This window comes from Metopolophium dirhodum, chromosome 9 (genome assembly GCF_019925205.1).
Source record: "Metopolophium dirhodum isolate CAU chromosome 9, ASM1992520v1, whole genome shotgun sequence".
Classification (NCBI taxonomy): domain Eukaryota; kingdom Metazoa; phylum Arthropoda; class Insecta; order Hemiptera; family Aphididae; genus Metopolophium; species Metopolophium dirhodum.
In genome coordinates, this window is record NC_083568.1 from 11,312,429 (window position 1) to 11,339,286 (window position 26,858).

Here is a 26,858-nt window from a genome sequence, read left to right on the forward strand (position 1 = left end):
CAATGACTTATCATTTAATTCAAATAAAATATCACACACATTACAGACTTACTCAATATGAGATACACTCAGCACCTACTGGCTACTATACCGAAGTGAGAAGAGCTAGTTTCCCACTTTTTTTATTAATGCAAATAATTGGTCTACATTTACAATTCGCGAACACTGACAATATGTTTACTAAAACGTGACAACGAATAAATTAGAACATTGTATTTAGAAATCACACTGTTTAACGTATACTCATCATGAATTTCAAACTTTTATGTAATCAACATTTACATAATTCCAAAGAATAAATTCTAAACAAGGCACGAAACATAAACAAAGCGATGATCGCTTTAAAACTTTTACACCCATTCAATCAAAACTGATTTAGTAAACTAAGAGAACAAACAATATCATTCTATCAAAAATGAATATACATATCTGTATATAGTATAGGAATTAAGTTACTTACTTTGAATTTCATGATAATGACTTACTTTATCACTTGCAACAATTTTGATTGTAAATATTTGCTTTACTTTGAGAACTATAATCAAACTTATTTATTATTATTATTTGATATTTTAATGATAATTTTATCATAATATTATAGAATGGACAATAGTTTCCTTAAATATAATATACCTGTTTATGTGTATTTCTGAGTTTAAGCACTGAATAGCTGTAATTATAAATATATTTATAATATAAGCAATGTATATTGTTTATGGTTATTAGAATACTTTTAAGGTAGGTAGTAACAAAGATAACTGTAAGTCTATATTAACTTTTATTTAAAGGTGCGTTCGTATGGTAGGTACTAGGTATATCGTAAACTTAAATATATTCAACTTATATGTTAGGTACCAATGTTATAATATTAAATATTTATACAAGAAAGATGTGAACGCACCTTAACTCTTATGCATTCGTGAATTATTACAAGTATAAATAGGTAATATAATAATATAAATGTATTTGCTACTGAGTTTCCTGTTTGTAAATCATTTCTGATTCCAATAGTAGACTGAAGTATATATGCATTACTGAATTAGTTATTAGATAGTTCCTTTTCTCCTGAATATTCTAATCGAATATTATATAAATGTAATATAAACAGTGTAATTAACATATTATATTACTATATTAAAACTGTTTCATCAATGCATAACCACAGTCAAGTTGTATCATATAAATACCTATTACATAGGCTGATAAGAAACATCTTCGTGATGCACTGTACTATACGTCTATACACATTTGCAGTAAAGTTTGTGGTCGTACGAATGTCGAAGCACAGCGTATAAAAGGGATTGCCCGGATCTGTGTCAAGCTAGTTTTTGTCCATTGACCGCCGGAACCTATAAACGGTAAAAGGTACAACCGTATCCGACCGGTCTGTTCGAGTGATTTAATAAAGAGGTTTTCTCATAAAATGAATTAAAATAATTATTATTGTCAATTGCAATATTATGCAGGTACGCAGCACAACTATAGGTCCGTTGTGCGTGTCAATTATTTTAATATACTTAACCAGGGATCCATAGCTCGAAGTTAGAAACTCAGAAACCCATTTAAAATAAAAGTACATAAAATCATTCATCGACTCATAGTAATTTAAAGTAAGGGTTCTACTTACAACCTTCTCGAGTTTGTATCTAATTCGACTTGAAAACATAAGTTCTCAAAAATTAAATAGATTTTCAATAAATGCATCTGAATATTATAATAAAACATGATATTTATCATGATATCTACAATAATAATAAAATAATTTACATACATAATATTATAATCAATGACTGTAGTATCATACACGTATATCATATCTGCTATCTAAAAGTGTAGACAATAATGATACACTGAAAAAAATGACGATTGCAAACTATAAGATAATTCGGTAGTGTACCTATATCATATATTATATAGTATATTGGTACCCACGGTATTACTATAATTTATTTAGATAGTTTATTGAATATTGGGTTTATTGTGGTTTTAACACTAACGATATGGATGTTACTGTGGTTTCTGATTACTATACAGCATCTGCGGACATGTCTGTTTAGTTTTTATTTTATTAAAACGTAGGTAGATATATTCTATCGAGGTTCCAATAATAATAATTTTTTTTTTATACAATACTTACCGAGTAGTTACTAAGGGCGCTTACTGAGCTCACACATTCTTACGCTTGAGTTATAAATGTATTAAATTATATATTGTATCTGTATGATACACCTTTCCTATATTATATTTTACTACCCGAGGCTACTCATCGTCACTGAGGATTAATGGACGCATAACGCAACAGTTTTAATGATTTTACCAATGTTAAACTATTGGAAATTACAAATAACCTATGTGGTTATACGTACCTATACTGTATATAATGTACGTGTACAGGTTATAAACTGTAATAGGTATAATAATTATATCGTGTATGAATATTAAAACCATCTAACGAAGCGACAACAATTCAAAATGATACTTCATATTATATTTATATTGTATTATTTTTTATTATTCTAAAAGTCGTACCTAATGATGCGACCATTTTACCAAGGTTTAACTTTGGTTTTCAAATTTATCTATATGTATAGCACACACTATATAATATAATACGTGTAAATACAATACATTCTAAACAGTAACCAATGCCAATAACGGTCGTAGAAGCGTATGAATATTCTAACTGTTTATCCCTACAAGGAACCTGCGAATAATACGTATAGGTTGTGCGCCTGATACCTTGCCGCGCCGTCCTCGACAAACGGACGACGCGTTTTTTCGGACCGCAAATGACTCGCGATTATAATATTTTTATTTAATTTTTTATGCAGTTGGATATTCTTAGCTTGCGCTATCTATATATAGGGAAGATGAATACTTACAATATGTTTCGTTTTACTAACTGCGTCTTAAATAAAATGAATATTAATTGTAATGTAGTAGTGTCTAAGTGATTACTGATTAGTAACTCAACACTGAACCTTAAACGAAGTTTAAAATATATAAATAGGTCATGAAGACATTCTCATCTTAAGTGTTGTTGAGAGTGGTGATCTTATGTTGAGATTGTAGTGCACTGAACCTGTTGACTTGTGAATGGACTTAAAATAACTTTCAACCACGATTTTCTAGGAGTTTTGGAATTTTGAGTTCTTAGTGTATGGTTAGGTTTCTTAAAATATAATTTGGAATAATTAATACTACTATTAAGATTTTATTTGAAATATTTGCAATTTTTTAAGTGGGTTTGTGCACATTTTTGGACAAGCATAATATCTGAAGATGGTAAGCAATGTGCGCAGTACTTATACTTATATATATAAGTGGGTATATGGAACGTGTTTTTCTGAAATGTAGACTTTCTGTATAGAATAGGAAACAGCATCGCTAGTTTTTTATAGCTAGGTTATATAAAGTATATACAGTTATGACGAAGACTGTAAAAAACTAGATGTATTCGGCACCTAAGGTTGTCGCTCAACTTAAACAAATGCAACGTCTTAACATTTACCAGGTGTCATATCCCCAGCTACCATCCATATAACTTTGATGGATGTTCAATGTGTACCTATTCCTTTTTGAGGATCATGGGATTTTTAATTCCCCGTCTTTGAACGTTGAACACCACATTAACGTAAGTAGCCCTATGCAGAGCCCTTAAGATCCTAGGCTTTGTTGTGCGTAGCACCAAGTCCTTCTCAACAGCTACATTACTCCGCTCTCTTTTCTTCGCACTAGTTCGATCCATCCTCGGGGATGGTGTGAAATCTGGCACCCATACTTGGCCATTAAATACGTATAGAGCAAGTTAAAATAAGTTCATTTCCTACCTATCGCGTTTGCTAAGGATAGATCACCCTCAGCATGACTACAACCTAATCCCATACGCTTCAATATCCCAACATTATCCTCACGTTGTACCGAAGTCGATCGTTGCTTTCTTACCTCTCTATAATAATTACTTAGCTTAAACTATTTTTTGTTCTTTGTCCATTAATGGATTTATTAAATATATTACAAATTTATGTTTCACTGTATCACCATGTAATTTTGTAAAATTTCCCGCTTAGGGGTTGAATTATATAAACAAAAATAAAACTTTACAATTGTTTAGGCATATATTGGTATTTTGACCTATTTTCTAATTATTGCAACAAGATGATAAAATATTTAAATGATTTTGTATATTGACTGTTATGTTGCGAGATTCAGTATTAAGATTGTTGTATTTTCGGCAAAAAGGGCGAAAAAAAGGACGGCTATATTAGTGCATGGCGTCTGTGAGATGTCCGATGCGTAGATATCAAATAAAATAGTGCCAAGTATATTGATCCTTGAGGAACACCAGCTGTTATGGGTTCAAAAATAGAAAAGTTCTCATTTATTATAACAGAATATTGTTTTCCGTTAGACAACAGAAATGAGCTTGTTATATCCAACAGATAATTGGGTGGTCCTGATAATCATGAGTTTTTACAACAATTCGAAATCTTTGGATTTATCAATAATACCAGATGCATGCACCTGTGTGAGTGTATGACGGTACTATTGGAATGAGTTACATGCATTATGTTCGGATGTACGTTGAATGGATTGTGGAATAGTGTGATCTAAATCCAAAATGAAATTTCTATACAGTCTAAATAATTTAACAGTCGCTATTATAATATATACGTACGAAAAATCGTTCCGTCGGAATTTCGTCACACTACACATCACAGTTTAATTAATACGCACGATCACGCGAAAACGTTTCGATCGAAAATCGAACGGCACGCGATGAATAAACGCCAGTGGCGGACGTTGGGAACAAATGACGGACGGTATAATTATCGCGGTTACCCACTGGCAAATATACCTTGTGTACAGTATGAACCGAGGTTACAATATTGTATACCTAGATCGAGGTAGCCATCGTCTACGTGGTTAATTCCCGGTTACCATACTATGTGTCACAGCCCATAGGGATAGTGTTGAACATATTGATTATAATTAACGTGTTGCAAATATTTTGATAGCTACGTATTAAAACATATATTATACAGAAACGGAACACGAGACGAGAGGTGGCGACATGGTGTGGTAGTGTAAACCCGGCTTTATACGCGACTTCACACACCTCCGTAATAACGTGAACCATGGTTTTCAAAAAAATTAGGCGCTGTGGTTGGCTGAGTAATAAGTCTCGCGGTCAGTAAGTTGTATACCGCAATGTTTATAAGTAGGTAGATTCCATATAGTATATATTATATTATATACCAGGAAGTAGAATCCAATCCCGATCGACTGATATGTTAAACCAGTTACCGCACTTACCATTCAGTGCATCATTACAGTATGCACTGATCACAATATGAATCACTGTTATTACCGCACAAAAGATTATCAAGAATTTCAAAAAACGATTTTTTCGTCGGAAATCACTGGTTACAATGCTATCACGGTGAAGTGTGAAATTGCCTTTACTCGCTACTGGGTGACACTGACCTGTAAATATATAATGGAACGGGCATTGTAATATGTCGTTCGTGCATTGAAAAGTGTCCAATTATTGGAGGCCGCCGTGGCGTCATTTAGATTCAATTAGCTACCTATACATTTTCATTGGAATCTTATTATAATAATTTATAAACAAAAATAAAATTCTTGGTAACAAATACAATATAATAATGAATATATTATTATAATACTGATATTATGTGAGACGAGTTTTTCGGTCCTACGCCCGTTTCATGTTTACAGTTCGGTGCCGGGTGGTAACCGCGATGTTTTCAGTTGGTCGGTCTCGGAGGAAAACGGTCGCCGTCGCCGCCGATGGTTATATTATTTTCTCCGCGTCCGTCGCGCCACCGTCCGGTTCTCGACGATCATTGCTTTGAGCCCGACCGGCGGTGCAGTGTACTCATTGTGCATTTTTGGGTCAACGATTTCAAATACTGTCTGCGAATATTTTATCATATTTTATCGACTAATAATCACTCTGATATTACCGCGTTGATTAAGCGGCCGCGCGAAACGAGCGGCACGCGGCTTATCGTATATACCCATAATGCTATGCGCCTACACTCCGACGGCCGCTCTATCAAGCAGCATCGTCTGAAATCGACGTTAATATTGATGCGGAATCACGTCCAGCACTTTTATTGTATATTATTATTTACACGTCATAGCAACTGCCCCGGCGGCCACTCGCCGCTCGCTTGACGTCGCATCGTTTGAAATTTTCGGTTTTCTCTCGGCCACACCTCGGCTAAAAGTTGATGAATTATTGATATCAAAAAAAAAAAAATTCACTGTAAACGATCGTTACGGCGGCGCGATATAAAACGTTATATATCATCACCAAAACTATAATGGAATTAAACGCCATTAAAACGGTTATCGATGTGCGATGAACGTTATTAATAATAATAATATAATAATCGCGTTTTCACATTTCCTACAAATGTGTCACGACTTCGGTTACCTTTGCCGTAGTTCGATATGCTGTAAAGCTGACGATTATAATAATTTTTAGGGTTTGCGACGTTAAAGACCCAAACACAAAGATACAAAATAATGTACACAAATATATCATCGGTTTAACTACCACCATGATAATTTTAAAAAAAACCTTCGTCAATAATTTATTCAACTCTGCAGGTAGTTAATAATATAATTTAACCTGTTGAAATTATAAATTGTCATAATAACAACGCATTTTTATTAATATATATTTCACGTAAATACACGTCATATGTTTACATTATATATATACAGAGTACTTCCCCCTCCCTACGAGGCTAATATTTAAATTGGAAGGTAATAAAATACAATAACAATAACAGTTGTAAATAATATTTTTGATCGCCCTGTATACCTATTCTTCACGTCAAAACGATATGATTGCCTGTATTAATATTATAATCATAATATTATTATATGCTGTACCTATATTACAATATAATGGGAGACGGCCCGTGAAGACATTTTATTAATTTAAAATAGTGGGATGAGGAATTTAAATTATCCCATCACTTGAATTAGTAAAATCTCCGTGGAACACTCTGTATGTTATAGTAATATACTCGTATAAAATATAAATAATCGTTCACCGTCGCCACCGCCGCCGCCGTTGTTGTCGTCGTCGTCGTGGCGTCGTTGGTCTGGTGCACTCATCGCCCATTCTCTCGTTATGTTATTATTATTATTATTATTATTCTTCCAAGCGCCGCTATTATCCGACAGCCTGAATGCATCACCTGTCCTGTATATTATAGTATCCACGTTCCATTTGGGGTAGGAAGTTTTAACGGTTTTTTTTTTTTCACCCGAATTATTCCCGAGACGCGATGACGTCAATGGTTATATTCGGCAATAATGACGCGTAGGAATTCACGGATCTAAACTACTGCGTATAACTACAATAACAATATTACTGCCTACGAAATGTTACTCAACGCACCCATATTATTTTACCCATGCCTGGTAAGATGTATATCTTAACCGCTTAGCGACACCCCGTGATAAATACCTTATATTTTTTAATTCTATCGATATTATACCGCAAATATATAGATAAAATTCCGATAAAATATGATTTCAAGATACAACAATCATTTATACGGCCCAGTTATAACAGGTACCTACTATCACCCCCCTGCCAGAATAATATAATTATCATCGATCCTTAGCCATGGATTGCTTTTATAATGGACGGTATACGGTGGTATTAGGTACTTATTATATTATGTCCGTATAGGTTAGGTTGGTCACCTACCTTCTGTTTTTATAGATTTTTTTTTTTGGTACGGGTTTTCAAACACACAATTATTACTATAAAATAAATTGGTAGATATTTGTCAATTATCTAAATCGATTTGTCATTTACCATACATTTTAAGTTAGCTAAAAAGTAAAAATGTATAATGCTTTAATGTCTGTTTACAAACGCCGGAACACGACAGGAAAACTACAACTAATATGATATTATTATGGTATATAATTATGTACAATTTTTCTACTTAAAATTACCATGTAAATTCTGAATTTATATATTGTGATGTAGCCTTCACTAAACTAAAAAAATAAAAATCCCAGTATAATTAATATTGCCTACAAATAACGTTGTGCTTTTTACGACTAAAACATTGATCGTAATTATATGTTATTATTATTGGAATATATAAATCCACACTCGTTCACTGTCGAAAGAACGCTTTGTGTCGTTATAAGTCATAATAACAATTTAAAATATAATAATTAATAACATATTATAGTGTGTTATATATTTAGTGAAATATTATGAAGATCTGATGGCCGGCTCAGATCTTCGGAGATAATATTATTATTTATGTATGCAGGGGCTGATACGAGGGGAGGGGAACACATTTCTATTTCAAAGATACTTTATTTTCTTTTTGATAGCTTATAAAAAGGTGTAATAATTTATAAGTTACACACAAACAGTACTTACGATTACGATATGATTATTATTTTTTTTTTTTATAGTAATTTTTATGGTTTATCACTTTTTAAAACGACGAGTATTTAATTTATATTAACTATACACTTAAGACTTGAACGTGCATAATTTTTGTCAAGATCCTCCTCCTCCTCTTTTTTTTGTTCCTATATCCGCTCTCTACAATGGGTACCTATTATTATAAATAGGAGGAGCTCACCGACCGCCACGTGTGGAATATGGGCACACATGGCCGAACTGAATTGTTTACACCTATTTGTACTATTACTACGCTACTATAATAATATACTACGTCCACACTGCACGTATTGTTATTTGTTGTTGTTGTTGTTGTTGTTGTTATTATTATTATTGTTGTCCGTATTGAAGACAGGTAGGTTGAAGGTAGGTGCCATCGGCAGAACCATATCGACACTACGACCGTGGTAGATATACTTTACCTATAAGCAGGACAGCAGCAGGTAAATATAAATATAAGAGAGGCGAAAATGTTCGTTATAAAACGGCCGACCGACTGCATGACCGCCCGCCCGCCCGCCCGTCCACCGGTCACGGAACGTTGCCGCGGCGTGCACCGGCTTCAGTTGAACGCCGTTCTCTCGTTTGTGCGCGTGCTCCGCGCCACTGTGGTGCGAGTTTCCGTGTGTGTCGTATCATAATAATATTATTATCTAGAATAGTCCGCGCGACGTCGGTTTGTTTGCCGGTTTGTTTGTTTTTTGGTTTTTTCCTACACACGTTCTCGAGTCCAGAATAATATAGTTTTATAATATCGGTTTCGAAATTTTTTATTCTTTTCGCGAGATAAAAAAAATATTATTATGTGTCGCGTTAAATCAAAAATCCGCGCTTAAGCCGCGGCGTTACGTGTGCGAACGTGTGTTGTGTGTGTTTGTGTGCGCCGTGTCAGTGCATCGTTCAAATTTGGATTTTATACGCCTACCACGGTTGTGGTGATGGATTAGAGGGATGTGAGGCATCCGTTCCCCGAGTGCTGAAGGTAAATACTAAATAATCGTTTTTTATCATATTACAATGTTAACGATGTTTTGATGCGGCCCCGCTCGCGAATTACCGTCACCTTTCCGCACATATTAATATTCGATCGTCGCGCGGTGTGTTGTTTATATACCACGACCACGTTAATACGCATTGTTTTACCGTAAAACAATAATAATTATAATAATAATAATGCTATAGTAATCAGCCTACTGTTAACCAACGGTTGGCGATCGAAAGATAATCATAATAATAATAATATGTAGATTGTAGATAATATTATACGCTGTTGTTGTTTTTCTCGGAAGTGTGTACTTCAGGTATTATTGTAGGTACTTTTATAATAAAATTTACACTTTGGATATTTTATCATTACCTACGCGTTCTGCACACTCGCCATTTGTCTATTTTAATCACAAATCAATTACAAAGCACTTACCGTGATAATGGGTTATGCCTAATGATAAGAAATTAAAAACCATGTAAATAACGTAGACCAGTATAATAATAATAATACGCTATACCTACAATAACCTACTAACAACTGTTGTACTTACCGAGAAGATAAAAATATTTTGATTACGTATTTACGTTGGTGGTTGGTACTAGAGGAGGTATTAATTATATTATTCGAGTTATTATTTTATTGAAATAATTCATTGCAATCATTGAATCATTATTAATATAACAATTTAATTAATAATTTATTCTTGGCATTCGTATATAATATACCGTAGTACCTTCTATCTACCTATGTCCCATACTCCCATATAATAAATATTATATATTATATACTTATTCCATATTATACTTATGTCCTGTATAATATTATAGAAGTATACCTACTAATTACTAAGTATAGTACGTATAGTACTATAGTTAATAGAAATAAATAAATTTTCATTTATTTTAGAAACGGTAGGTTAAGTTTATGATTGGTCGATGAATATAGGTACTATACACTCGAAGCATTATTGTCTATTATCAATGTATCTACATTACGATTTAAATTTTTTAATGGTCATGCACACGTAAAAAAGGATCTTAAAATATTAATCAGCGTCTCTTGACGGATATTCTCTCGGCTAAGCAGCTTTATGCCGTATCAAGTACCAACAACAACTACATAGGTAATATTATAATATATGTAACAAATGAGTGGTTTATTAATTTTTAAATATTTATGAAGCATTAATGTATTAACAAACTTTTGTGAAATCCTGTATTTATATATACTGTTATAAGCTTATAATATCAAACCATTTCATGAATTCTTGACATAGTATTTGCTCATATTTTTTTATTTAAAAACTATGCTTACTTAGTAAGTACTTAGGTATAACCTATAATATGAATATACATTTTATAAATTAGTTTTGAAATTATTAAATTGTATGCAAAAATCAAGTTGTGCAATGGCATTTTTGACATCGTTTTATGATGAGGGGGGGGGGGCACTAAAATTATTATACAATATTATGTATACCCTTTACTTTAAAAGTAGATGGGTATTTTTAAATACGTACTAGCCAATTTTGTACTTGCATTTTATAAGATAAGTAATTAAAATATTATAACAGAAATACCTGTAAAAGATTCTTAATTTATTAAAATTATTTATCACTATATTATAAATTTAAATTTCTTTTTTTCATACTTGAAAATTTAGTTTTATAAAATAATATTAATTAAAAAATTCATAATATTTAATACCTAAATAGAAATACATTTAGGTCCAAAGAGGGGGGGGGGGGGGGTTGCGATCGTGATCATCGGTCTCTTTCAAATATATTGTATAATAAACAAACGTAACGTAGTTATTCACCATATTTTAGTCAAATTTTTATTTCTCAAAAACTGGATTATTTTTGTACATTATAGCCTATCGGAAACTGGGAAGCCAATATTGCGTCTTCGACAGCCGGAACTATGACTAATAAGAATAACGCATGATAATTGGAATCCTTACATAATAACCCACTACTCGCACTGTTTTTAAATAAAAATAAAATAGATCATGATAATATTATCATAATCAAATGTTAATTTATTCTTTAACAAACAACAGCAATCCCGACATCAATGTAAATTTTAGTATCTACTATAAATAAGGGATTTTTTTATAATGATTGATGGTTACAATTGTTTTTCATTCTTATTTACCATATCAAAATCTCAACTGATTTTTTCGGACAGTACATAGTTTATTTTTCATTATTATACTGTATCATATCAACACTTAAGTATTTATACTATTGTCGTCTGGTTTATTAGCTATTTAAATGTTCATTAAATAAACTCATAGCCGTATAAAAAAAATTTTTTTTTTTTTTATTGAGTAACCCGCGGCAACATAGGCCATTGGGTGTGGGGGAGGGCACTGTAGGTTTTTAAATTGGGTAGGTTGGTACACGTGTGTGTTTTTGGCAGAATTTCTAATGGGGCACCCGTAGGTTTCTGCCGTGCCCCGGGTGGGGGGATGGCGGCAAAATTCTAATTTGTTTCTGTAGTAGAGATACGATAAATATATAACAATAATTGTTTCCTATCATTACAAATATAAAAAAATTATATTTAATTAAACAATGTGTATATCGTACATTATTATGTAAATTGTTGCAATTTTGGAAAATGATCAAGTACTAAAAAATACACTTTGGGAACCACTGCACTAGAGCAATTAATTTGTTTACGTTATATCGAAGACTGTAAAGTCTTAATGTTCATAATAACACCAATATCTTGACATCTCGAGACTCGAGAATTTATTAATTCATACCGACTAATGTCTATATTAAATCAATTATTTTGTAATACTTAATTTTTTCCGTCATCATTGACTTTAATGGTTATATGATGAAAGTATCTAGTTAATCATTATAGTTTGTAAATATGTATTAGGTACAAAATAACTGAAAAGGGAACATTCAACAATGCAGCGTTATAAAAATTTTATGTACCTTATCCTTATGTGATTATTATAGGTATGTATAACCGCATGATTATGATTGGTTATTCAATGTGACTGTTTAATCAGTAGGCGATAAACATTTGTGTGAATATTCAATGTGTGATAATTTGAAGTTTGATGTGATGTTGGTAGGTAGGTACTGTTAGACAAATACAACGTTTTGGCAGTTAATTTACATAATATTGTACTAAATATAAAATTACATCACTATTAAAATATTATTAGGTAGGTAAATTCATTGGTTCATTAATAATAGATCATAATTTTAAAGGTTTTTTTTAAAATTCTAGGTCAGAAAAATATTTCATCCAATATATTTTAACTTTTTATACAAAGGTGAACAATTGAAACACTATAATTTAATGTTATGGAATAGTCGTTAAATGTTACCCTTTATCAAATCGACTTATTGTAATTATTAAATTAAAAAACAAATTGAAAAAAAATAATTGAAAATAGTTGAAAAATCAAACATTACTTAAAAATGTATATTATAATAATTAAGCTGTACATTAAATTTTAAATTAATACACTACACCTATATGTACTATCAGATTCGTATCTTTATCTTGCATTCTTACAAATTCTTACGAATTCTTACGTATGTAAGTTATTATGTATTATTTAATTAATATAATCAACAAATATTTAAATTCGTTGTTTTAAAACAGAATTTAGTTTAATGCCTTGAGTACTTTGATAAGTATTGTAAAATAAGGAAATGTATGTTTTTTATGTTATAAATACGTGTTTTTCTTTTTCTAATTTTTATTTGAATGCCATGCAGTAGTTATTAATTACTGTATTGATGGGTGAAAAGTTAAAGAAGTTAACGAATATTTTTAATGTTAAATAATCTAATATAGCCCACATAGGTACTGTTCTAACTTGTAAGTTGTAAGTATCAGCAATTACCAATTAGCAACACTACCTAATGTGAACTTTAAATTTTTCTTCAAAAATGTTAAGCTCTTTTTTTGATTTGTAAAGTGCGTGTAAAACTAAATTACCCATAGTTGATGTGGCGTCATCAAAAGTACCAATACGTATTATTTAGGTACCTTGTAATTCGAAAACCCAACAATTTCCAAAAATAAAATACATAGGTATTGTCTTTTCACATTCACCTAGGTATAATCTATAATAATATTATGACATGGCAAAATTATTTATTGATTATATATTTATGATACTTGATGAATTACATAATAATATTGTATTTCAATAGTATGTTAGTTCTTGTAGTGAGCAGTTACCTATACCTAATCAGTAATCCCCTAGGTATTCATTTCATATAATAACCATTCTTGTATTTTACTCTATTATTATTTTTATACTTACCTATTTCAATTAATATAATTATTATATGGTACCTATAGTATATGGTCTATAGTTCTACAATAGTTCTATACTATACAAGCTTTAAAACATGTCATTCATTAATATTAAAACATGATTTCGATTCGAAATTTCTATCGTTATATTGAAAATACAATAAATTATTCTGATAATTTTTAAAACGGAACATGACGATTCTTTAAAAATTTTGTAATATTTAATAATGATGTAAAAGTATATAAATGTATAATAAATACCTCTCAAAGTTACTACCTTTTAACTCGGATGATAGTCACATTCAAATTGGATATAATTACAATGCATCCAACCCAGTGGCTCACTAAAAATATTGGTTACTAAGTATACGAAGGTGTTCGCTTTCCTACATTTTATACCCGATTCAATAATGCCAGTAAATGCCTCTAGAATACCGTTAATTTATAACTATCTAAATGAGTTTAATTTCTTATAGCATTGATTATTTAATCTGTTAAATCGGATAAATGTTAACATATCACCTATTGCTGTAAAGTAAACAAGTAAAAAGTGTAGACAGCCTGTATAAAAAATAAGTTTATTATCAATAATAGCTTAAATAAGAAGATAGGTACATCAAACAAAAAATGTAGGTACAATATTTATGACACTACCACAAATGTGTAGCTTTTGGTGGGTGCAGCAAGTTCATTACATCTATAAAAATATACATTACACAATTTTTAAATTATAACAATTAAAAAATTTAATAATGTTTTCATAATGTGTTATATGATCAAAATTGATATACTTGAATATCTTCCAATTAAAAAGGATGAAAATTTAAATTTCTTTCAAAATCTAATACCAATTTAGTACTAGATTACAATTCTTATAAAATGTTGTTTCCGGAAACCAATTCATATGTACTTTTTGTAACAGCCTGAGAACCAATTAAAACGTTTCAGATATTCCGGATTCATCATTGCTTTAAAATTTCTAATATTGTCTCTAATTGTCCTTTAATAATTATACGTCAATGACTTTTGGCTTTTTTTCGCATTGTTGTTTTCCCATTTGTTTTTGTAGGTAGTAAGTTTATTTTCAGAGTATTTGATCAACATTTTTCAGTTATTATAATAAAATTAATTTCTGCTTTTCATGTATATAATGACCTAAATGAATATTAAAATGAGATTATAAATTTAAAACTACGCATTACATAATAAAAAAGTGCACCTTGAATTTATTTTTGTCTATTCTAAAGTATATAGAAGCCTTGAAGACAGGTCGAGGAAGATGAATTCTCTATTGTGTTCAGCTGCAAAATATTTTAAACAGCGTTTTTTTTGTCCATTAAATGAACACTGTGTATGTGTATAGTGTTACTATCGGACAACAATAGTGTTCATTCACCTTGTGCCCAAAGCGCGTGTGTCAATGAAGAATAATAATAAACCAATTCCGTGTGGTCCCGGATAGAAATAGTAAAAGTAAGAACTAAGTAAATTCTATTCAGAATGCAAAGGCAAACACATTAACACGTATATTACATTTATCCCGATAATTACACATATTGTATTAAATACATAAAGGTTAATTTTATTTATCTATATATGAAAAGATATAAGAACATTTCTGGCTATATCAACAACTAGTAATACAGTAGTTTCGATCATGATAAATTACTAAATATTTATATATATTATAAGAATTATACAGCTTGTGAAACGATATCCCTGCCTTTGCGACTTTCTAATTCCGGTATCGGGTGCAGTAAAACCTATTATAGGGGTACATCGTGTTCCATGCTTCTGTGGCTTCCAGGAAGTATTGTCAGGTATTAATTAAAGTACAATATATTTGTACAGCTAAGTACAATTGCCTAACCTATATAACATTAGTAACTAAATATACTTTAATTCTTAAAAAATTGTTCATTTGATTCTACTTTTGTTTTACATTAATTAAGTGTAAACTTTGTATTTAATATATTTAATAGTATTGAATACTATAGGTACTATACATATAAGCTAGTAATAATAATAATAATAATAATAATAATAATAATAATAATAATAATAATAATAATAATAATAAGTATGATGTAATAGTAATAGTTACAATGCTAAATAAATATCTAGTTTTGAGGCAAAATAATTAGATAAGATGTCATTAAAAAATGTAATAAAAACCATACTATTGTGTAGGTAGGTTATAGGTAGGTAATGTAAGGAAAATTATACTTAATTATAATTTTAATAAAAACATAAACCGTTTTACCTAAAAGTGTATTATGTGTGTAAGCGTAAGTATAGTAGTTAATACTACTGAGTACTGATGTATTGTATTTTATAATTTTGATTGATGTATATATATAATGTGGCGGAATGGTAGTTAGTACTGTTACTACAGTAAAATTACTGAATGATGAATCTTACACTGCATTAAAAAATTACCGTGTGAAAAATAAAGTATTTTTATTTTCTTACTGTAGTGTTGTATAAATGTATCAAAACATGTATTCCGTTAACCTTTTAACTGTAATTTAGTTACACAGTAGTTAACATATAATATCACAAGATTTGATAGACACTCTATCAACCATATATACCTAAGTGTAAAATGTGCCTATATATCAAGTCGTATAATTAAAAGAAAAAAAATACGTTTGAAATATATAAATATATAACTTCTATTACTTGGCATGTTTTGTAACATAGATAAATATATACATAAATAAATATATATATTTATAAAATAATTTTAATAATTTATTACATTATTATCGTATATAAATTGATTGATTTAGTATTAATTTAGTGTAACAATCCTAACTAATATTATTATTTAGACTATTAACGTACTAAAATTATCTTATACCTAGTTATTTCAGTAGAAAGAAAGAATGAATAATATATATATATTTTTTTTAATAAAACATTTTATTTCATAAATTTAACATTATGTAAATTTTGAAATATTGCACAAAATAAATTACAAATTATAAAGAATGCATTCGATATTTCATGAATAATATGTGCATAATAAGGGTTTCAAAATTCATGAGAATCATACATCGAATTACGTCTATGTCTGGTATATTTGTCAACTACTGTGTGTATTACGCATTGTTTATATAAAATAATTATAAAAACAAAAATCGAATTTTTAACTGTTATACAAGTTTGCAGTATTTACTTGAAACGTATCGATCCTTTTTCGAATTATTATTTCTATATATGCTATAAGAATAATCAGATAAGTATAGGTACCTATCAGCTAAAACGTACATTTACATTATATTATATGAGTTTCAGAACTCGAGACCCACCTCGTCATCACACTTATGGAATATAATTTTTTGTCTATCTTCAATGACGTATCGAATGACAACACATAATATAATATTCAAAATGCATAATATTTTGTAGTCTTAGAATATTGATTTGTGTTAGGCACGTACTTGGCGTGTAGAACACCATGGCGTGGCGGGGTCGGTGTACTGCTGGCTATGACGTGTATATGCGGCGTATAGAGGGAAGAGAACAACATTTTTTTTGCTTCAAATCGTGCACGTTTTGTCGTCGCATAATTAAAACCGAAAAAATAATATCAAAAACTAAAGGCAAAAAATTTATATGTTGACCGATCTATAATAGACAGAAACAGCCGACTGCATAGCAACTATTGCAGGAAAGGGCGACTCACGCGTGATGTGCTACAGCGGTGTTGACGACCTTCCGCCATCGTTATTGCTGCTGCCGTTTATAGATTTTTTTCGATCATCAGTCGCGCTCCATTAACGGTCGTTCGCATTTTCTTATTAGTTTTTTTTTTTTTTTGTAGTGTCCGTTTGTTTTGGACAAATCCGGATTATAAATCTTACAACAATGTACATTGTCCGTGTGTATGCATCTGAGGGGTGGAAGGAAATTATGACACGGGCATGGCTAATTTTTTTTATATAACTCGTCCCCGACGTACTTTAGTTGACATCCGTTAAAACACAGTGATTGTGTTCATTAAACTCTAGGCTCTAACTAATTAAATAATAAAAATAATACCCAATTTTGAAATTTTATATATAATAATCATATTCTTAGATACCTTTAGACCTTTAGAGTCTATAATAAACTTAAGAGAACCTGCATATTTCAGAAATATACAAAATTGCATTAAAGTATCATTTTCCGAAAACGTGGTGCTAACTATAAATTCCGAATATGGTGATTGCCACCAAAGTATTGCGGATATAATGCACAATTATTTAATTATTTGGCCTAATACCTATTTTAATCAAGTTATTTCATATTAAATGCAATTTTATTTCTATTAAGTTTTAAACAATTTACATTGTGTTTTCAAGATTTTTTCTTAAATTTCCACCAACACGTGTTTATGTAAAATTTGGTAGACGTCTTACAAGCGATATAGAAAAATAAATAAAATGTACGTGATAAATTACATAAAAAATACAATTATTTTACTCATACGTTTTACGTTACACAATTTATTATTAAAAACTATAATTATATAGGCACAGCTAGGCCATTATAGGTGTACCCACTTATTATTTTATAGCGTAATATACTTTTTGCGGACTATATAGGAAGAATGAAGATTTTAACACTAAACATTCATTGTTTCGAAAGACTTATAACTTAAAATCTTTAAATACTTGCAAGTTATAACTTATAATTGAGTTACAAACAGTTCTACTCGTTCGAAATTCGATTTTTATTTAGCAAAATTCTCAATAAAAATATTCTGCTTCAGAATAGGAAATTAAAAATGTTCAAAAACTTTAATACTTTTTTAAGATGATAAGTGTTATGTTCACATTTTTTATTTACCTCAAATGTATATCAAACATTTCAAACCATTATAATCATTAATTTATAACAATAATTATTCAAGTCATAATATAAAATAAAACAATCAAGTTTTAGTTTATCTACAATATAAATTAAAAGACACGCTATTCTATCGTTGTTTTAACATTTTAATGATATTAACGAACCTTGACTCTTGAGTAAAACAAATAGGTATTCCAACAATATATTACAAAAAATAGAACAAACTCATAAATAATAAATCATTTTTAAGAAAAATGCTCTTATTTGCATTTTTGGTGGGACATTTTGCAATGTTATTAAAATCAAATGCCCAGCTGTCGTCCAAATGTCTCCTCGGGGAACTTTCAGGTGTATTTTCTTTTTTTCGACTTTTTAAATGTATTAAATCAAAATTATTATTCAGTAAATGGAAAAATATTGAAAATATATATTAATGCATAAATATGTAAATATGTATAATGAATTAATCTCAATGGTACTATGCAAATTCACAATTCGTTTGTTATCGCACCGTAATAGACTCGTCTACCAAGTGTTAAAATGTCAACAAGATGTACGCAATTTTTGATCGAAAGTTTTGCTATTCTTATCATTTCAATCATCATTTTCACTTTGAGTTTGTATTTAACTAAAACCAGTATTTTAGAGACTTGTTTCTAGTAAGTACACGTCAACTTCTGATTAAAATGTATAGATAGAAAAAAATATACTTTAAGACTCAAGTTAAAGGTATTACATTTTAATTTTAAGTATCTACTTTTATAACTCATTTAAAAGTTTTAAACCGTATTTGTAGTTATGATACAGTTCGATTTGTATCGGTTAAGATTAGTGATAAATATAATTCAAAAACGTATTATTAAAATTTAAAATATAATAATTTAAACCAAACATAATTGATTTATAACTTGGATTTAAAAAAAAATATATATTTAATTGATGTTTAAAACGTGTAGGGGGTATATTGTATAATAGTATAATACTATAGTATAATGTTTATGTATGATGTATGAATAATATTTTATGCACAAAACAATAATACACTTCGATATTATAATATTATCGTGCATAGATAAAATCCTTAAGCATATTAATATCAATATAATATTAATTTATTATTAGCCTGTGATCCGTGTTATTGGAATTAAAAGATCCGAAGTTGGTGCTTGAAAATATATTATGAATAAAGTATTTTATAAGAGTAAACAAAGATGCTTGTCATGATAGATAGTATAATAGTCCAAGACTAACAATTACTTTTGAAAATCTAGGAACTCTTTTTGTCTTCGACCTGATTGTGACGGTCGATTATATATTAGTTGTATAATAAAATATATATAACCAGTCAATAAATAAACACGCATTTTAAGCTGATATTATATTCTTAAAAAAAAAAATCATATCAGTAGTTCTACCTAGCATTTATACTACGTTTTGTTTAAGATTGTGTTTTACCATAATTTGTAAACTAATGCGTGTCTCGAGAATATATGTTATAACGGAAACGTTATTATGAGTTATGAAATAGAAAACTATTTTCACTGCAATGTGCAATGATTGACATCGTGACTTTTAGATAATACATCTATAAAGAGTTAACCTCTAAAAACCTAACCTTGAAATTATTTTTCTCAAAAGAACACCTCCGCGTAACGGACAGTTTTTAATTCCCTATCACTTATAGCCTATCCACTAGTTTCCACAATATATCTATACTTTAGGAAAATTAATAACCGTAAAATTGCTATTTAATATCATAGATTCATAGCACCTACCTATTGGTTTTTAATTTAATTTCTTCTTTTTTTTTTGATACAATATTTCAAGGATTAATATCGAACCACCGACTATCGTTAAAAAAACCTTAATAAAATACGATTTTTTTTAATTTGTTTCTAATCAAGAAATATATTATATCTTTTTTACCACAAATGGCATATTCTAGATGACTAAGCGAAACGACTAGAAAATGACCGGAACAGGTCAGTTCTATAATGGATATGTGTTTTTATTGTAGAAGGGCATAATATGAAAACATTGATATTTGTCTAACAAAAGAGATGAAGTTAGAATGTTATAAGAATGTGGAATAAGGCAGATGCAGAGTACTCTACAAAGCGTCTAATAAAAATTCGGGCGGAATCTTTATATTACTAGACGCCATATGAAATTTTATAATAACAAGGACTGCAATCATTATAACTAAGTATGTATGTATATGTACTATGTATGTATGTATGTATGTATGTATGTATGGTGATTATTGAGTGTGCAGTGTCCACCAAACAAGGTCATTGAAAACATCATACAATTCATCCACGCGAATACTTAATAATGATTATGTCGATGTGATTACAACAAAGTTAATGACCGAGTGATTGTAATTATTTTGCCTCGAAATATAACTTTAGTGGTATGTTAAAAACTTGTTACTTACTACAATATTATCTTTATGCGTTAATATAATATAAACTTTGTGCGGTTCTTCGTCTAATATACACATAAATACATAACACATCTGGTATAGAAACCTTATAAAAAAATATATATATCTAGGTTAAACTCAACAAACATAATTTGATTTTTATTTTTATTTACTTTGTCAATTTTGGTATGAGATAGTCATAGCTATCTATAATCCTATCCATAGCCTTGGAAGTTACAATCTGTGATATAGAATAAACTAAAAATTAGCTTATATTTTCTTTTTTAAAGTGTATTTCTTATCCATGAATCAATTTACGAATTACACAGCGTGTGAAAATTCACGTTTAAAAGGTTTGTAGGCCATTTTGTTTGATTTAAAAAAAATTTGTAATTAATTCTTGGACTTACAACAGTTATACATATTGTGAACACACCTATACTGTAAACGGTTATTACATTTGATGACACAAATAATATATTTAAATACAGATAATTATTGTCTGCATACATTAAACTTGTATATTATAATCATACATCGTGTACACAAATTGTAATAAATTATGTACTTTTGTAATAATATACTTAACCTTATTATAAATTAAAATAAACTAAAAAACACTCGTAAAGAACAATGTTACTATAGAAAAACAATTTAGATATTATTCAGTATAATATATAACCTTAGAATTTAAATTAAGTAAAAAAATTTAATTTATTTTGTTCTTTTTAAATTTATAAAAAGTTATTATTTATTTACCTACTTAAGTTTTAAAAGTTTGAAACAATTCATAAATAAAAGTAATTTTTATTTTATATTTATTTAAGTTCTGCAAATGTCAAACCGAAAATTTGCATGCTTTGCGTTTTATAACAAATAATATAAAATTACAACCAAACTAGTATTTCTAGATCAAATTATAACGATTCAGTAAAACTGTTTGGTAATGCAAATATTATAAGTACCTAGTATATTATGTAATTGATAATTTAATAACCTTGAAGTAAGCCCACAATTTTTGTATGATTATGGAACATAATGATTACAAATATGGCAACTTATACCTACTTAATATTCTATATTTGGATTGATTTATTCAAGTTGGGCCAAGTTTATTATTTCAAACAATACAATTTTGGGTTGTTTTATCTTTTTCAAATGGACGGAAAACTATAATAATCAATCAGTATTACTTACTCGAATCAATGTATTCATTTTAAACTTGAAAATGAATAAAGAATTATATTACTATTAAATAAATTATTAATAACCCAATATAACTATAAAATATCTACCCTAAAAATAATAAATTAAGTACAGATAGTTTTTTTTACACACTCTTATTAATATCGGTCGTTAAACTTGCATTGTTAATAAGTTGCAAAAAAAAAACCGTAAGTGAAATTGTAATGGCTTTACTATATTAAATGTATTGTTGTACCCTCTTAAGTCAAGGCCGGCGTAAGCCAAATGACACTGGGCAGTGTCTGGGAATCCATGAGATAAGAACAGGTTGTTTGATAGAGCCACTGAAGTAGCTGAGGTATTTATTTTTTTTCACGACGGTCATCCTTTTGTTTTTCTATGCTTCATTGGAATCACGTTCTACAATACTAGTAATTACTAACGCATTGTCTTGGCAAAGAAGTAGTCTGCTGAGCTTGTGAAAAAAAATAACCAATACCTATAATAAAGGTATCAAAAACATCGACCGTTGGCGTTTAGAAATAAATAGACACTGTATAATTCATAATATCATATATCTTCATGCTAGGAATGTAAAGAAAAAATACCGATATTCCTTTTAGACCGAACTTTTTTTTCAAATCTAAAATCCATTATGAATCGAATTAATGTTATTATTTTTTTAACAGCGTGATGACAATTATAAGTATCAATGTATCATACGTATATTATATCATAAATCATATTCGTTGTCATGAGAAAACTAATAAATGTACATTTCGATACCTAATTTTAGTCTTTTACGAATCTTTTTGATTGTAAATTAATTTAAAATATTATAAATTGGAAAGTTATAATTTAAAATGTAAAGCCTACTTATTCTAGATATAAAGTGATAATTCACACCTACCGGCATAAAGGTGTGTTCTTGTTAAGTATAACATTTTCATATACATACTTGTGTACAAATATATATATATTGAAATTGTGCAAAAACTCGTTTATCAAAGTCATAGTGATGACGATGGGTGATTACGTAAAAAAAATGTATGCTCCAGTTATAGTAAATTACGTCTAATTGAAACACAATCAGAGAGAGAAAAATATTGAATGCCAGTACAATCAAATCTCTTCATAACAAACGATCTTTGTACGAGTTCTTCATTATAGTAAGCATTTGTGTCTATGTTTTATTTATTGAAACTATTATGGTGACTCTGAGTGGTATACTCAATGTATATGTTAATATGTCATTAAGTTATTATATTGTCTATATTTAAAATATAAATAGTTATAAACAATATAGACGTTTAATAATAATTGTTTAGTGAACAATGTTTATCATAATATTTTGTTAAATAATGTATATAGTATTATTTAGTAGTAGGTATAGAACATATATTATTAAAGGTAAGTCCCATATCAATTGAAACAGCTGTTATTGAGAGCTTGTTCCTGAATACTTAAATATTCGATAAATGCAATAGGTAGTAAAATTATCGTTTAACCTCATTAGCAATAGTACAATAGGTATTGTTAACAGATAGTTATTACTTATTAAAAATCCTATTTAGAAAAATTAATTTAATGAAAAACTGAGAAAATGGTTCTGTTATATAGTTGGGTTGAGTGTACCTCGTATTTGTCTAACAAATAAAATAAACAATATCCCCAAATTGTATAGGAATAAAAAATTCACTTGTGTAAATTGAACATTACAATTTTATTCATTCCTGCGGACATTTTATGGTATAAAAATAAATAAAAACCTTACAAATATTCCAAAATATGTAGATACAACAAGTTTTATAAATCAAAAACAATATTAAGTATTTAAGTATATTGACACAATTAATTAAATAAATAAATAAAACAGAACAAAATATTAATAACAAAAAATTAATTTAAAGGTTAAGATCTGGCTTTAAATTGGAACATTAGAACCACAAATCCCTACCTACAACATCTGAAATCTAACTATAATATGATATGATATATTATTGCGTTTTAGAACTTATAAGTTAATTCCGCGTATCGTAGAAAGGTGTGAATAGATTCGTGGTATGATAGAAATAATTAGTCAGATTAACAGACAGTATTTCAAAGTTATATTGCACATCAAATAAATAAACACATAATATCATTTAAGAATTGACTAAATATTTGCATTGACATTTTTATAACTGTATAGGACCCGATACCAAATGTATAATAGTATTTATATAAATTATGATAATCCTTACAGTTATGAAATCAAACTATACTTACGTATATCTGAATACTGAATAGTTAACTTATATTTTAATAATATAAGACTCTTTTAATATTTCAATAATCTAATCAATGGTGTACTAATAATGGTATATTAATACTATACTATATATATTATAATATTATAATGTTACTCCTATACACAAAATATTTACAATATAAACCATGATGTAAATATATTTTAATTTATTACCAAGTATTTACGAAAATCGTCAAGTATCATACAAATATTAATTATTTATATTTAAAAAAAAATCTTGTATAGTAGCTGGTGGTGTTATACGTATATGAGTTCAGTCGATTAAAGTGAGTGGAAAAAAAGTCTACCGAAGATGACTAGCACCGCTTCGCGATGTCTTAAGACTAGCCGCCGTCATTATACAATAATCAGAATATAGATGATCGTATAGGTAGCAATTTTGAGCGGACAAGTAGAAAATCGTGTAATACTCCTTTTGAAGATTCGAATCAATAGCTAGCGAGACCCCTTGAGCAACTAAACTGCATTGGACACTGTAAATTATTCGCATATCGAACGACCGACGGATGTGTGTTTACTTTCAACAATAGGAAAACGCTCAGCTAATATAGTGTTAATATTATATTATGTTCGTTAATACATAACAATATCGTAAACTACGGTGAGTAGACAAAAACAATGCTCGTCCTTTTCTTTATTATAAGGTATTATTATCTATTTTTTTTGTTTTTTTTTTATATCATCGAATTTCGTAATATTTGTTCTTTAATTATTACACTCCCGTATATATTATTACTGCGATTACTTTCAGTATTTCTCCTCGTGCAAGTGATGTTGCAAATACACATTATTTACGGTAGCGTAAATGTATAGCATTTTAAAATGAGAAACTTCATAATAACTTATACCGGATTATTTGTTCCAATTTCAAGTTAAAATTAAAAAAGTTCAAGACTTTAAAATGGTAAAATTGTCAAATTATAATATTATTCGGATATAATAAATAAAAATTATTATTTAATTTTTCACATGTATTTAAAATGCTGGGAAAGTGCATTTCCATGTTCTTTCTATTCAAACTGTCGTGTTGTAAAGTAGTATAAACTTTTCTATACAATAATTTGTTCAGCTGTTTACATATTAGTTATTACATAATAATTGTTCAGTGTTGTTCAATTGATCTCTGAAAACCTTGTATCAATCGAAAATCGTAGTTCAAAACAATATTATTAATTACATTTATATTATCTTAACCAGCATACATATAAAATTACTTTAAACGATTTTTTAAAATTAATTTGGAGACAACTGGGATTCTAAATTTATATATATAAATAATTTTTAAAACGATAAGATAAATGAATAGAATTAAAAGATTTAGCAGAATTAAGCTCGACTTACTGTGAAGTATTTCGATATCTATTATAGGCATCACACTTAACTTATGGCAATCATAATATAAAAATGAACATTCAATTATATTACCTACTACAAAACGTGTACATGGTTTTATGTTACCTCTTTTTAGTTACAAAAACTGGTTTACAAGTAGCCCATTTTTATCATAAGCTCGTAAAAAAAAACGTAGGTATACACATGGCTGCAGTGATGAATAAAACTGTCACTTCATAGTGTATAGTTGTTGAACTACCAGTAACGAATTCATCTGATGTACTTACAAGTTACAACTTGCATTATTTAAGTCAATTATCAACGAATCATAACATAATAAATGTATGTTAAAATCTCGTATTGATATTAATTGATTTTTTTGTTATTATATTTTATATTGTATACCCAAGCAATCATATTAGCACATAATTGAATCAAATTTGAATCGTATGTAATAATATGTCTTATACATTTTGCCTGTCATATCTTTTGACTGTACTTCGTTTATTTTCAAAACCAGTTATACGTTATATAACTATACTATTCTGTTATAATAGCTATATGTTATTTATATGTTTTTTAACATCGTGATCACGCAATTAAAAACAACATAATCATGCTAACTAAAAGATGCGCGTAGTTCTCAATAAATCAATATGCATCATTGCCTAAAAAAATTATCATATATGTTTATGTTATTGTACATTTATCAAAACCTGAATATATTGGTGACTGTTATTTGTAAGTAAAAATTTTAAGAAATTTGGTTAGTTCTTCTCAAAATACAAATAAAAAAATATATATAAATACATAATATGTATCAATATAATATACTTCAAAATGTGTTTTTATCATGGTATTCAACTCCGCTAACGTAAGCATATGTATATACATTAAATCGAATACTTATCTATATTTTTTTAAGACCAGCGTACTTTAGATATGATACGAGATATAATAGGTATATGTAAAACCGAAAATACAATAGAAATCTTAAT

The 26,858-nt window shown here is 28.9% G+C and overlaps 1 protein-coding gene across 5 annotated transcripts in view; it reads left to right on the top strand.

Annotated features, from left to right (window-relative positions):
* LOC132951860 (cordon-bleu protein-like 1) overlaps window positions 1-26,858 on the top strand; it is a 96,599-nt gene that overhangs the window by 33,388 nt on the left and 36,353 nt on the right. Inside the window, exon 1 of one of the 5 annotated variants that reach the window (XM_061023875.1) lies at window positions 9,061-9,464. The exons of the other annotated variants lie outside the window; for them this stretch is intronic. The gene's annotated coding sequence lies outside the window, so the exon portion shown is untranslated. Of the gene's footprint in view, window positions 1-9,060; window positions 9,465-26,858 lie in introns of those variants that run through there. 5 annotated transcript variants of the gene reach the window in all.